The 15,145-nt window shown below is 37.7% G+C and overlaps 1 protein-coding gene across 6 annotated transcripts in view; it reads left to right on the top strand.

Moving 5' to 3' along the window:
- LOC127639072 (non-muscle caldesmon-like) overlaps positions 1 to 15,145 on the top strand; it is a 72,359-nt gene that overhangs the window by 637 nt on the left and 56,577 nt on the right. Inside the window, exon 1 of one of the 6 annotated variants that reach the window (XM_052120912.1) lies at positions 5,628 to 5,891. The exons of the other annotated variants lie outside the window; for them this stretch is intronic. The gene's annotated coding sequence lies outside the window, so the exon portion shown is untranslated. Of the gene's footprint in view, positions 1 to 5,627; positions 5,892 to 15,145 lie in introns of those variants that run through there. 6 annotated transcript variants of the gene reach the window in all.

Genomic DNA, 15,145 nt, shown 5'->3' with positions numbered 1-15,145 from the left:
TGGGTGTTATCAGAATTTAAACCAATGACAATTTCTAATGATCTTTGAATTGGTTACCCCATGGAATTTGTTTCATTATAGCCTATACACTATAGCCTGTACTTTAAACATGCTCAACAGCAAGTTCCTTTCTCTTGTTTCATTTTAGATGGTGCATTCACCTTTTATCTAGATAGTTGTCTGAATATCATTGAGCTACTTTTTGAGCTTTTTGTGTAAGTAATTTTTCTAGTGTCCATTGGCATCCTATACTGCAATAGGCACAGCTATTATCCCACGCCTCTTAGTTTTTGGGAAGCTATAACCCATTAAGATCCTAACAGCCTAAAGTGGATTTTCTGTTTTTCTGGCTGCCCATGTCCCTACACACTCTTCTCAAAATATTTGTGGTGTGGAATCACCGGCCATGAACATTCTTATATTGATTCAATCCTTTCTGTTGTGGTGTATTGGATGGGGGTTTAAGTGCATGCTTTGGGAATTTTCTCTGCTGAGATTTGTGGAGGAAGCATTGCTTGTTTAACTACAGTGCTGCATTTACAAAAGATCTTGATTGCCGTTGTTTGTGTTTTGGCCGTGGAACCATAAATCCAGACTGACATAGAATGCAAGCTCTGTACTTAATGCAAACTATTAAATACATTTTATTGCCCGGTTTACTAACACAACCACAACAGGCCAGGGCTTCTCTGTTTTAAAGCAACTGCATATTTGGCTGATTCACCAACCAACAAAAATGATAATGTGCATGCAGCTTAATACAGAATCCGTCAGATTCAGTCAAGTTTTATTGCTCTGACCTTTAGTTGTACAAGTTCGAGCTTGAGGAAAGGACTTTAAGCAGAACGAGCGAGTGATGTGCTGTCAAGGTAGCTGTACAGACAGTGAAGTGAAGAGCTCGGAACAAAGCAGGCCTGTAATTGGCCATGAAACTGGATCTGATAACAGTGTAGCGTTTGGAAAATATGGGTGAATGCCCTCGCCTTTAAAGGAACAGATTGAACATGGTATTAGATGATTGAAATTGCCTTTAAAATTCAAAACAGCACTGTTTTACCCAATTTCAATCTTTTTGCCTTCTTTGTCTTCTTCTCTGATAGCATGAGGTAACATGCTGCCTGTAGGGCTCTAGAGGTCAGTCTATGCAATGATAACATGGCTTTGGAATGGACTTGTCTAGAGAAACTCTGCAGTGCATTTGCACCAATGATGTAAACAAATGTTCATTATTGGGGAGACCAAATGCAAAACATGCAATTGAAAAACCCGTCTTGATGGATTGCAATGGCCTCAATATCTATGATGGTTATGACACTGCAGTTGCAACAAACCTCTTAAAGGGATAGTTTGCCCAAAAATGAATATTCTCTCATCATTTACTCACCCTCATGCCATCCCAGATGTGTATGACTTTCTTTCATCTGCTGCACACAAATGAAGATTTTTAAGAGAAATCAGCTCTGTAGGTCCATACAAAGCAAGTAAATAGGTGCCAAAATTTGCTGTTCCAAAACTCAAAAAAGGGCAGGGCTGGACTGGTAATCTGGCATACCGGGTATTTTCCCGGTGGGCTGACGCACTTTGGGGCCGATCAGGTCCAGATTGTCCATCGGGAGAACTGAACAGGCCGGTGGGTCGGCTGCGAAACGTGCCGAATGGTCCGTGATAGGCTAAAATGGGCTGCCGCATTATGCAGAACGGACCACAAAACAGCACCACGATATGCAGAAAAGGGCAGCGAATCCCGGGCCGATTTCTCTTTCCAGTCCAGCCCTGCAAAAGAGCAATATAAAAGTATTATGAGAAGCAATATGATGTGTGGATTTAGCAGTGTTGATGAGAAACAGATCAGTATTTAAGTCCCTTTCCCTTCACTTTCACTTTCTCCTTCTGTTTTTGGTGATTCACATTTTTTCATGCATATCGCACCCTACTGTGCAGGGAGGAGAATTTATGATAAAAATGACTTAAATATTGATGCGTTCTCAGCCACACCTATCATATCGTGTCTGAACACATGGATATAACCACTGGAGTCATATGGATTACTTTTACACTCACTTTATATGGATTTTGGAGCTTAAAAATGTTGGCACCCATTCACTTGCATTGTATGGACCTACAGAGCTGAGATATTCTTCTAAAAATCTTAAATCATGAGAGAATTTTCATTTTTGAGTGAACTATACCTTTAAGTTAAAAAGAAAACCTTAGTGAAAACACCCTTAATATTGAAATGAATGGATTTCTAAACTTAGAATTTGTTGCAACTGGGAATCTGTGCCAAAGCTTTAGAATAAGATTGTAACACAAATACTTAGCTAAGGGGGTCTATTTGAGACAGTTGAACATATAAATACATTGGGATGTAATTTCTGAATTACTAGTGGCTGGAATTGCATTATATTTGTTTGAGTAGCCCCACACATTGGCTTCAGTTTGGGGTAGGACTACCTGTTTGTCCAAACAGATTGACAGGTTGTTTGGGAAACCTGTTTGGGAATCTTGTTTTTTGCCATTCTGTTTGGTGCCATTAGTGGCGCTGTAATTACAAGCTGTAACTTTAAAGGTTTGTTCACCCAAAAATAAAAATTTCATTCTAAGCCTGCATGATTTGCTCTCAAGGAACACAAAAGAAGATGTTATGCACATTATTAATCACCATTTACTTACACCGTATGGAGAAAATATGCAATGAATGTGAATGTGACCAAGGCTAACATTCTGCCCAATATCTCATTTGTGTTCATGTGTTCCATGTAAGAAAGAAAGTCATGAATTTGGAACAACATGAGGGTGAGTAAATGACAGAATTTCACTTTTGGGTGAACTATCTCTTTAACATGTTTCTTAGCCTTGTTGAATAAGGGTATTGCATTTGCCATAGCTCAGTTTTTATCCCTCAAATGCATCAAAACATGTTATTACAATTGGACGGACAATGTATTTGGCAAGTTTGCTTTAAAGAGGTTTTGTTGATACAAAACACTCGCCACTGTACTGGAATTGCTTTTGGTTATCTACGAAGCATCCTGAAAAGATTCTAAAAAGAGAGGGAAAGATTTATGCACATAACCAGCACTTACATACAACAAAAGAATGCTTGCATGCTCCTTCTATTTTAATGTATTGTTCTTCTTACTTTTTTTAAATACAAAGCATCCTCAAAGTCATTTCTGTAAAGCAGAACTGAAATAATGTTTATTTTAAATGACTCTTGTGAAATGTTCAATTAACTTTTAGTTAGCGTGATTGACAGGAAGCATAAACCTAAGAGATGCAGCTCTGGAACCCTTCCCCCTTCATATGCTCAGCTATTCCTATACTGCTTTGAATCTGATAGCCTGTAATTTTAAGGCACTGGGTCCAAGAACCACAAAGTCTGTTGTGTAACATAGCAACGCTTTTGAGCATTTTCAGAACTATACTGGATATGCTGAGCTCCAAACCGGCGGTGATGATCGGGAAACGCAGCGAAACCGGGGCATTCCTTAATTGTGAAGTCAGGGCCATCTGAAACTTTAGCTTGTGTTTATTTAGGTCCCTGCAAATATGCAATAAGTACCCCAGATGTTTTGTTAGTAATAAATAAATCTTAAATTCCTCCCGCCTTTTACATTAAGTCCTCCTGCTGCAGGATTCCATCTTTTTCTGGCTCTAATTTGACTTTGTGGTCTGTTTGTTGTTCTTTATTGAGAAGGCAGATTTCAATGGAAAAGTTTGATGGGGGAACAGCAAATCTGCATAGGCTTCAGGTTTGTAGAGATCTTAAGTGGATAGTTCACCCAAAAATGTCAATTCTGTCATCATTAATACAAGCTCATTTTGTTCCAAACCTGTGTGACTTTCTTTCTTGTGTGGAACAAAAAAAAAGGAGATGTTAGACAGAATGTTAGCCTCTGTCACTTCCAAAAGATGCAATGAAAGTGAATGGTGACTGAGCCATTCTGCCCAACATCTCCTTTTGTGTTCCATGCAAAAAAGAAAAAGTAAAGCCGTACTGAGCTTCTTATGCCTTTAGCTGATTTTCATCTGAAAAAACATGCACAGGAAATGTCTCCGCGAGCCCATTTTCCCTGTCATCTGTCTCGGCCGATTGAAGGCCCATATTTCGCTAAAGCCTCACCCCACCCCACCTTCACCCTGCTCCGTCCCTGTGCTAAACAAACAAAACTAATGAAGGGACATCCAACACATTCCATAAGAACTCACTCTGAGAGCCGGAAATGAAGAATTATAGGACATATTTAGGGTCAGCTATGATGCAGGATCTAAAGAACGCATGAAAATTGACGTTGACTCTAGCATGAGGTCATGTTGATGTTGTGGCTATGTAGGGGCTTGATGTGTGTGTGTATGTGTGCCAGCATTCCCGTAAAGGTGTTGAGGGTGAGCCAGAGTGCGGTAATTTGACAAATGCCAATTCTGGTGAGGTAACGAACACTTAAGCTAGCTGCAACTCAAACAGACCCAACTCACCTTCTGACCTAAGAAAACAGGCATGCTTCTTTCTGCTCACACTGTGTGCGTTCATCCTTACATGGTCAGATCCACAGCAATTGTACATGCATCTGTATCACAAGCCAAGTTGGGTAAGAAAAACCAGCCAATCCAATTAAATTGATGTTGCAGAACATAAGATTGAGGGATATCAAGTAACCGACGATCAGAGTTGCCAGTATGGCAAGCTGAATTGACTTTTAATCATGTGCAGGATAGGATTGTGCAGGATTATAGATATCTATAAATCAGCTTTCACTAGTTAAATGCACATATTTGCTATCAGCAATTGGGTTTGCACTAGTAAAAATTCCTTTCTTGATACCAAGAAAGGGTGTTTTCGCATGCAATAGCATAATTTTTGCTATTAAGAATGAACCTTTTACTAGTGCAAACATAATAACAGTCATTACGGTCATTTTCACTAGTGGTAATTCCATTGCTGATATCAAGAATTAGCATTTTAACAAGTTAAAATGTAAATACAGACATTTATAATTCATATCAACATGATTCAATTTTGAAAGGATTTGCTTTATTGCCATAGCATAAAACATTTACTCAAAAATGTGGAGCTATCGCTAGTCTTCTTTCTCTGTCTGTTAATGCTTTATTAGACCTCAGTCTTAGTGTATTCTCTGGTAATGGTAGCAGCGATAATTGTTTAAGAGTGCCTTTATGGAGTGAACTCTTTCCTTCTAATCAGAAGCATATTTATGCACTAACATACAAGCCTCGGTGGGATCCTCAGAAATGCGAGACAGCGCTGCATGTACACCCATAGCCTCCTTTTCTTTCCACTTCACATGTCATTGTGTCCTTCTGAGAGAGCCAATTACAGCTGATTAAAGCTTGAGATCAAGGCAACCGGCATGGCTGTCAATCAGGATTCCCTCTTTGTATGTGTATTTTCCTGCCCGTGATGAATGAAATACATCCTCACATTTTTACATGAGTAAAACTATATGTAACATTGTGGTTTAGGGGCCAGCTTGACGTTTGTTAATTTCTTCATCAGTCCTTTTTGGTGTCGTTGCAGACAGCTGGCTGTGAGTCAGACGCATAAATACGCCCTCATGACAAGAGTTTTTAATCAGCAGAGCTGTGCGCGGAGAGAAACTGACATTCAAGAGACCTTTACCTCATAAGAATTGCATTATTAATGATTCCTTGTTACAATCTCTCATGCTATTAATAAACATCTCAGGTCTGGCTTTCTTAAAGCAGATTTTATTACACTTCAGTTTTATTCCAAACTAGCGGAGGCGCTTACGCAATCTGCCTGCTGTACTTTGCTGGACTCTAAGTGAAGCTATGTGAACAGAAAAGCTGGGAATTTGTTTGGAGCTTGTCCCAGTCATAATGTGATTGAGTGGCGATAATCATAAAAGGTAGGTTATATGTATAATTTTGGAAGAATAGCCATGTTCCAAAACCTAAAATGATGTCTGCATACCTAGAGAGCATTTTAAGGCATCATTGGCACACTCACAATGACCGGATTCGAAGGCAGCATTGCATGTAAAGAAGCAATTCCAGATTGCATTAACCCTGTTGAAAAAAACTGCTAAAGCCAGCCAAAGCTAGCCAAAGCTGGTCAGCTGGCTGGGTTTAGAAGGGTTTTGGGCATTTTTGAACTGGTCAGGCTGGCAGTCCAGCTGGCTTCCCGGCAAAACCAGGAACGTTCCCGCTTAGGCTGGTTTTTCTGGGAAGGTTCAGTTGGGAATTGTTGTTTTGTGAAAAAAAAAAATTCAAAATGGTGAAAGGAAATGTTGACAGTGAGGACGCAATGCAAAAATGTATGTCTATATTATAATATAAATATTCTTGTGTCCAAAACCAAAAAGTAAAATAATAATAAATAAAATCATTAAATCTAATAATAAATGTAAGATTTTACCTAATATTTGTGAACTATGTATTTATTGAGTGGCTGTAATAATAATAATAAAAAAATTAATTTTCTTTATGTATTATATATTAATTTTGAAAGAGTAGCTCTGTTCCAAAACCTAGCGAGCTGCTTACCTAGAAAGTATTTTAAGGCATCATACTGTAGGTGTGCTCACAATGTCCAAATTCTAAGGATTAATAAAAAAAGACTTGCATATAAAATGGACAGTTTTATCCAATATTTACCCAGTTTTTGTGCATATATTTTGTGCAGAGTCATAAAGTCACATCATTAGCTTAGCAACATGCTAATATCAGCCTGGAATAAATTTTGAATGAAGTCTCTCATGTACAGTTATCAATTTTTTTTAGGATTTGTAGCCTATGTAAACATGTAGCGTGCTACAAGCGTGCTAGATTTTGGAACTGAGCTTGTGTTTCACCAACCAAATGGTGCTCATTTGGTGACGTGAGCCCAAAACAATAGCAGGAGCAAACAGGCCCTTTGTTTATTTCTTCCTGGCCTGATGCAGTAAACAAAATGGGGATTTTTGCACATTCACAGAGGGTCGGTCATAATTACAGACTCATTATTGTTAATGACTGACGCTCGGAACTTTCAGACATGTCTTTAAAAGTGGGCAAAGCTGTGCTGTGTGCCCCACGATTATAAGTGATGAAGCACTTTTGATAAATTTGATGGCGGTCTTGTATGTGTGTGTCTTTTTGGGTGGAGTTAATGTTGTAAAGGCCAACAGACCTCATTATGGTTTGCTTTAATGAACACGGCCTTAGAATCGAGAACAATGGATGCTTGTTATGCTCCCGTCTGCCAGTGTGTGTTTGGCTATAATGCCACTCAAGTCTGTGACGGACGTCTGCGAGACCACCGCGCATAATAACAGGGCTCCATTAGTTCAGGTTAAAGTTAATGATCAGGAATTGAGATTTAGACTCCTGAACCCTTCTGAAAAGTAATAGCAAGTCATTCACAATCTGTGTCAACACAGCCAATGTCAGCACTCTCAGCATGTGTGTGTGTGTGTGTGTGGCAAAGGTGTGTAAATGCATGCAAGAGTCAGCATGGTCTTGGAGTCGTTCCAGTGGTGCTTTGGTTTATGGAGTAATCTCATTTCCAGTTTCAGCCATTAGCTAAGATGAGGGACCCACACACAGCAACTTGAAACTGCCCCATAGCTCCAATAATCAATTATTTACAATTTCATGCTTGCCTGAGTTTTGTGTTTTTCTTGTAAATGTAAAGATTATGATCAGGAGGTCTTTATGTCAAAGTCTGAGCTAATTATTTATGCACTTCTTTTCTTTAAAAGGGCTTTACGCTGTTGCATAATGGAAGGGTACATTGAGTTGAGAGCGGCATGACAGAGCAAACATTTTTAGGCTCAACTGCAGCAATATTTCACTCGACTGAAATAGATGAATTTATTATAAAGCACACAAAATTGACCAAAGCCGAGTAAATATATGTGACTGTGGTCTGTGCGAGAAAAAGAGTTAGAAAGAGATTTTTTTTCCTGGAACTAACAGTTATAGCCACATTAAAAGAAAAATTTTGAGGTTTCCTGAAAGAACTGTATAGCCATGTTGCGCTAAACATAGTCATGTTGATTTTACCAGACAATGACTTTCAAAATGGCGTGGATGGTTTGACTCACAATTTGCATTGACAAGGGTTACCAATCATTGTACAGGTGGGATACACATGAGTCCAGGGGCATAACAACCATTATAAATGGGGGAATATGTCCTCTTACTTTTTCTTTTTTTTAACCCTCTATTGTATTTGAACTGTGCTTACTACTCCGTTGCACACACACGCACCCATCTGACCTTAGATGGCACGTTCATATGCACTTTTAAGTTTTTGTTAAAGTCTTTGCAACTGTATGGGCTAGAATAATAATTTTAGACAAACTAAACAAATCATATATCTGCGATTTCATTTCCGTCTATAAAATATTTATGCCATTTGGAGTTTTCCAAAAAACATACCTTTTCAAACTCCTTGTATAGCATTGATCCCATTCACACAACATTTGGCATTTATTATCTAGAGAACCTCATGACAAAAGGTTAACAAATATTTACTGATTTTGTGAAATCTTTCAGGAGAAATAGGTTGATACGTGACCACGGGCAAAAGGATTATAGTAACAATTTCATGAATCAAAATTCTTTTGATATCTTTTTATCATGAGGGTCCCTTGGTGCTACCCGCTAAATTTCATGTAAATCTGATAAATGGTCTAGGAGAAGTTTAAAGTAGTTTTTTTTTTGGGAAAACTCAAAATGGCAGATGAAATACATAATATACAGTAACTAAAGTACTTAACTTATGTTCTTTCAAATTTTGTAATTTTCTTCACAGCTTCAAATTGTGTGGACCCCAATAATTGCCGCTTGCAGCTATATTTGAGAAATAATAATTACACATAAATATTATATAGCAGCATTCAGCCGAGAAGCAGGTTCTGCACAGCAAAAAATGTGTATTGATCAGTGTTTTTGCCCTGTTTTCCAGTCAAATATCATCTATTTATTTTTGGAAAACCAGTATTTCTTAACTTGTGCAATTTTTAAAGTAAAATAATCTTGAAAGGATGTTTAGATATTTGAATTGGGAAACAATACAAAATACCCATTAATGGATGTATATAGTTCATAAAAAAATACAAATTCTGTAGTTTCCTCACCCATGTGTTGTTGCAAATCATACATCTTTTAGCCAATCATGTAGGACTACTGATCCTACTGAATATTAATTACCTGACAGCATGTAATTAATATTCATGAGCCAAGCAGATAATCTTTACAATTTTGTCCCATCCACTTTTCAACTTATTCCTACGCCCCTGTCTGCAGATTTACAGTTCAGGCTGCCATCTCTTAAGTGTCCGTGGGGGCCACACAGCGCTCAGCTCTTGAAAATGCTGGCCTGGAGCCATGCTAATAATAACAGCCAGCAGAAATATGCGCAGAATAGGAGAGATCTGGTAGCGTAGCTGGAGGAGAGGGGCACGAGAAAGGGTTCTGTGCTCACACAGGAATGTGTGATCTAAGGAAAAGTCACACAGTACAGCAAGGCTGTATGTCTTCTACTGCGAACATGCATATAAAGACACTTATCTGCACTTATGAGAGAACAGTAATGTTTTACGCGCAAAACATACACATGAACACAAATGCGTTTGCATTTCAAAATGTGTCCGAAAGCAATTGGTTTTGAAATATGCAGCCTGGTCTTATAAAATCACTTTACTTAAGCTATATATTTTAAATATGATATTTGCGTGGCTTGTTTTACATATTGCGGCAATTTCCTGGTGAAAGGAACACAAGGCACTACAAAAATAATGACATTTATTAGTTTTCACACAAATCACTAAAAAGGCAGATGATCAGTTCATACGCATAATTTTTGCCCTGTTCCATACACAAATCTAGTAAGATGATACATCTTAGTGTTTGCATAAAAATAACCAACCAAATGTACAAGTTCGAGAGTGATCACATTGCGTGGTAGCTCAACTGACACAGAGCATTGGCCTTGCGATGGAAAGGACTGAGGTAAGAGTCTTGAAGAGTGCGCAAGTCGACACGTGAGCCGAAAGATTTGAATACGTAATCCTGTTACATGTATTTTGTGACTCCCCAACCCTGTATGTATATATATATATATATATATATATATATATATATATATATATATATATACTGTATATTGATTTAAATTCAGTGTAAAAATACTCCGCTGTGTTGTTTATGTTCTGCTGTGTATATGCTGTGCACATCTCGACTCTTGCCGGCAAGAATTGAAAGACATTACGGATGAAGTTGACGTATGCTCTATGTGACCATTTGTGAAACTATAAGAGGTTGCGTTCAGGTTTTTTGCATAGAGCATTGCACTGGCAAATGAAAGAAATTTACGTCAGACCCCCAAATGGTGCATCCCACCTCTTGACTTCCCCATTTACTCTGAGTAATGTCTGCTGGTGAGGTCATCTAGTCCAAGACATCATATTATTTCCCCTATCTCTCCTGAGGAATGCTACGCCCTTCATTTTTCACATATCTCTCATCAACTAATACCCTTAAAATCTTCTGAACCGCTTCAAAAAAAGCACATTCCATTGTCTGCAATCTTGGCTTTAATAATGGCCACATTGATAAAGATTAATATACTCAGGTTTCCCACGCATCCTGGAAAACTTTTGTCAAAAGCCAAAAAAAAAAGTCAAAAACTTTTGAAACTGAATTTTGCAATGCAGATTTCCAGTCATGGAAAATAAGAAAAATACCTAAATGTCCTGGAATATAATTATTTGTCCTGGAAAATATTTCAGTATAATAAAACGGTTTGACTGTGTTGCTAGCAAGGTTTCCATTCTTTTTAAAAATAAAACATGGTAATGATCAGGACTCGGAATAGGAGTAAAATACTTACATTTTTATCGTTTTCTCACTGCCGGTGCCTGCGCATTGTGAAACAACATCTGTGATTAAGGGTGCGTACACACTCATGCTTGATTACAGCAGCAGCCAATTGAGTGCTTGGTAATCGCTGCCCAACCGAAGCAGATCGTTTGATAGGTTACAGCTACGGCCAATCGCGTGCTTGGCTACAGCAGTGGGTGCGAAGTGCGAAGCAGCACTCGTGAAACAAACTGAATGACCTGGTTCATGTACCAACCGACTGAATGAGAGGGGCATGTTCTTTGTTTACTTCAGCATCGGCATGTGAGTTTACCTTGTTCATCGCAGAGAGAAAAGGGCAGAAGAGCTATTAATGTGTAAAATTGACTGATGTTTATACACGTTAATGGGCTTTCCGTGACTCGCATCAGCGCTGCCGAATACATTGAAGTCTATGAATTGACGCATCAGCGCAACCTTGGCTCCTACTTCTCCTACTAAGTGTTTTTCACACACGTTTTTGCCTCACACAAATGATGTCTTTGAGAGTACAAAGCTACAGTAAATATTTAAAAACTGTCCAAATGTATAAGATATTCATAAGAGATTTATGAATTTTATGAAATTCTCATTATTTATTTATAATAATAATTAATTAATTATTACCTTGTCATTTGCGCGTATCCAGAGACCCCAGTTATTGAACTATAGTAATTACCTTCACCAAAAAAGAGTGAAAAAATGCTAAGACCTAAACATAAACGAGTCCTCTTTTTACTTTATGCAATCAATGCAATCAATAATGTTTTTCTTACAATTAAATGCTTTCAATGTTTATTGTGCACACCTCCCACTTTCTTTAATTCCCTTCATTTATGCAGCTAATTCTGCACAATTGTGCAGATAATTTTCTATACTTGAATCATTAAATACCACACGTATTATGCGTAAAACACGGAATCTAGTCATAAAAATGGCATTAGCAATAAAACGCAGAATGTCATGGAATATGACATATTTGGACGAAAATAAATGTTTGAATGTTCAATTCTTTAAATTAAACTAATGTGATAAACTAAAAAAGACTCTTTATTAAATTGAATAAATAAATCGTCTGCAAGTGATGCACGCTTCAAAATGAATGTATAGAGCCAGCCACGTATACACTGAAAAAACCCTCATTGTGATCATCATGCATGCTCTTGTGTGACAGAGAGCAGAGACTCTGAAGTGCACAGCACATACAAATTGTGTATTTTTTTTATTAAATCACCGCTTTACAGGGATTAATAATCACACTGGGACATGGAGCAAACTGCTTATCTGGAGGTGAGAAACTACCATCAAAAACACTTGATTTAATTTATTTAAATGGGATGCTTAAATATTACACTTGTTGGGCACATAAAATGTTCTGGAAATGTCCTGGAAATGTTTGCCTTGAAAAGGGTAGGAACCCTGATACTAGCTGGAAGGAAAATGTCACTAGCGATCTCGATTGCTCTCCTCGGTGAGTGAATGTTTTTTCGCACAGTCCGGAGACTTCTGAGAGGTAAACAAATGACTTGACAGAAGCTGTTTTCTGAGGGCGGGGGGTAATTTCACACACATTTACAGGGTGAAAGCCATGACGCAGTATGTACACTACATGCTTTTGGCTTGTATTGCTACCATGTAAGGCATGAAGGCAATAGATTTCTCCCAAAGTGATGATGAAAGGGTCTTAAATCACTTTGGTGGTTTAAACCATTTTTACACTGCCTGTTTGCCACTCTCCAGAGCTAAGGCACAGCACACACCACGAAGCTTGCAGGCACATTTTACAAGAAACATCAGGATCTTTTTAGCTTTATGAGAAATACATTTTAGGTCCCATTAAATGTTCCAGCAAGCTACAGGAGTGTACAGCATAGGGTCTGCTGGGTTATATTAATTGAGCACCTAAATGTAAAGTATTTTGTATATAAGACCCTTTTGAAATCCCAGAATAAGTTAAAGCAAATTATTTTCGATACTTTGATTTTGTAAATGCTAAACCATCTGTATATTAAGATTTGAATATGATTGTCAGCATATGATGTAAGTTACAGTAATGTACACAACTGGTTTTAATAGTACTCAGTAACACAAGACATTGCACTGAGATCATCGGATTCAAACCTTGACCAATGAAGTATAGCAAGTTTTTGTTGGCAGGCATCACTTCATGCTAATGTGAACAGGTTATAAAAAACACTTTTACACCTAATTATTTATGCAATTATCAATCAACCAATCATGTGGCAGCAGTGCAATGCATAAACTCATTTAGATACTGGTCAGGAGCTTCAGTTAATGTTCATATAAACCTTCAGAATGGGGAAAAAATGTGATCTCAGTGATTTCCACCGTGGCATGATGAGTAGACTACTCTCTCCTCTCCATCAACAGCTGATGTGTGGTGAGCATACTGGCTGCCGTCACATCATACAGGTGGATGCTGCTCACTGGTGGTGATTGAGGAGATTTCCCCTTTCACTGTGTAAAATGGTTTGAGTGTAGTGTCAGCAAAGCGCTACTGTATATGAATGTAACATTCATTCATTCATTCATGATTGTTGGTGCCATATGGGCTGGTTTGTGCATTTCTGTACCTGCTGATCTCCTGGGATTTTCACGCACAACAGTCTCTAGAGTTTACTTAGAATGGTGCCTAAAACAAAAAAATATCCAGTGAGTTTCAGTTTTGTGGACGGAAAGGCCTTGTTGATGAGAGAGGTCAACAAAGGATGGCCAGACTGGTTCGAGCTGACAGGCTACGGTAACTCAGGTAACCCCTCTGTACAATTGTAGTGAGCAGAATAGCATCTCAGAATACACAACATGTAGAACCTTGAGGCGGATGGGCTACAACAGTAGAAGACCACATCGGGTTCCACTTCTGTCAGCCAAGAACAGAAAACTGAGGCTGCAGTGGACCTACCATCTGTGTACCATCTATATCTGGATGATTTTATGCATTGCTGCCACATGATTGGCTGATTAGATAATCGCATTAATAAGTAGGTGTACAGATGTACCTAATAAAGTGGTCGGTGAGTATGTATACAGTATATACTATATACAATATATTAGAGATATATTCTACTGATAAGAAGTGTTTTTAATTACCTGTTCAAATGACATTAGCACATTACATATTGTAAATATATATATATATATATATATATATATATATATATATATATATATATATATATATACTGCTTGATTTTATATGTTGTTATCTAATGCTTTGACATTGCTCCTAAATTTTTTATATGTGTCTTCTGTGTCCAAATACCTTTTGAGGCTACTTCATGTCAAGATATAGACACTAAATGACTCTTTTCACTTTATACCTGTCTCTAATGTACAGTAGCACAGAAATATATCAAACTCTCATAGTGATACACTACTTCATAGATTCAAGGCATTCTCTGCCACGGCCTTTGTGGCTGAAACGTTGCATATTTGGATGAAAAAAAACACTGGTCTGATCATGCTGTTACGTAAGAAGAGACAAATTTAAAACCACTTAATCTTGGAAAAAAATGCTGGGAGGGAAAAGAGGATTTATTTTTATTTTTGTGCTGTTTCATTTTGTTCCTCATCAAGTGGAGGACAGCATATAAGAGGCTTTGTGATAGCTAGTGTACTAGCTAGTGTGAGTTCATTTGTGTTATGCCACTCAAACGTCGCATAGCGATGTTGTTCACTCTGTGAAGTGTAGATTGTGGTTCACTCTCTTAGTCTGTTGTCAGCATGTTTGAATGTGAGGGGTCTATCTGTGTGCACAGCATGTTAGAAACCCTTGGGTTTTTCTTTTTTTGTGCGTGTTGCTTACGGGAAAGAGAGCTTTTTTCCTACCATATTTGGTCATGTGGAGCCACGCCAATAGGCAGCAGACGTTTGATGCCGTACAGGCATCTCAATTTGGCTTTTTTTCCTTTGCTTTTTTTTTTTTTGAGGACCTTGCTTGCCGATACTGGCTGATAGTGGTGCGATCTTTGGCCATACACTAGAGGACCATTTGAAATAATGTTTTAAAATGCACAGAAAAAAGCACATCAGCATCTGAAATGCATTTTCAGGAGCTTTTTTGTTTTAGTTTCATTGTGTAGGGAAGGGTGAACATTTAGGGCAAATTACATGTAATATGAATATGAAAATATGAATAAATATATTTAAAAACTAACCAATAATGTAAGTCATAACAAAAGTAATATATATATATATATATATATATATATATATATATATATATATATATATATATATATATAAAACAGACTTT

The sequence above is a fragment of the Xyrauchen texanus genome, chromosome 47 (genome assembly GCF_025860055.1).
Source record: "Xyrauchen texanus isolate HMW12.3.18 chromosome 47, RBS_HiC_50CHRs, whole genome shotgun sequence".
Lineage (NCBI taxonomy): Eukaryota > Metazoa > Chordata > Actinopteri > Cypriniformes > Catostomidae > Xyrauchen > Xyrauchen texanus.
This window is presented reverse-complemented; position numbering and strand designations above follow the sequence as displayed.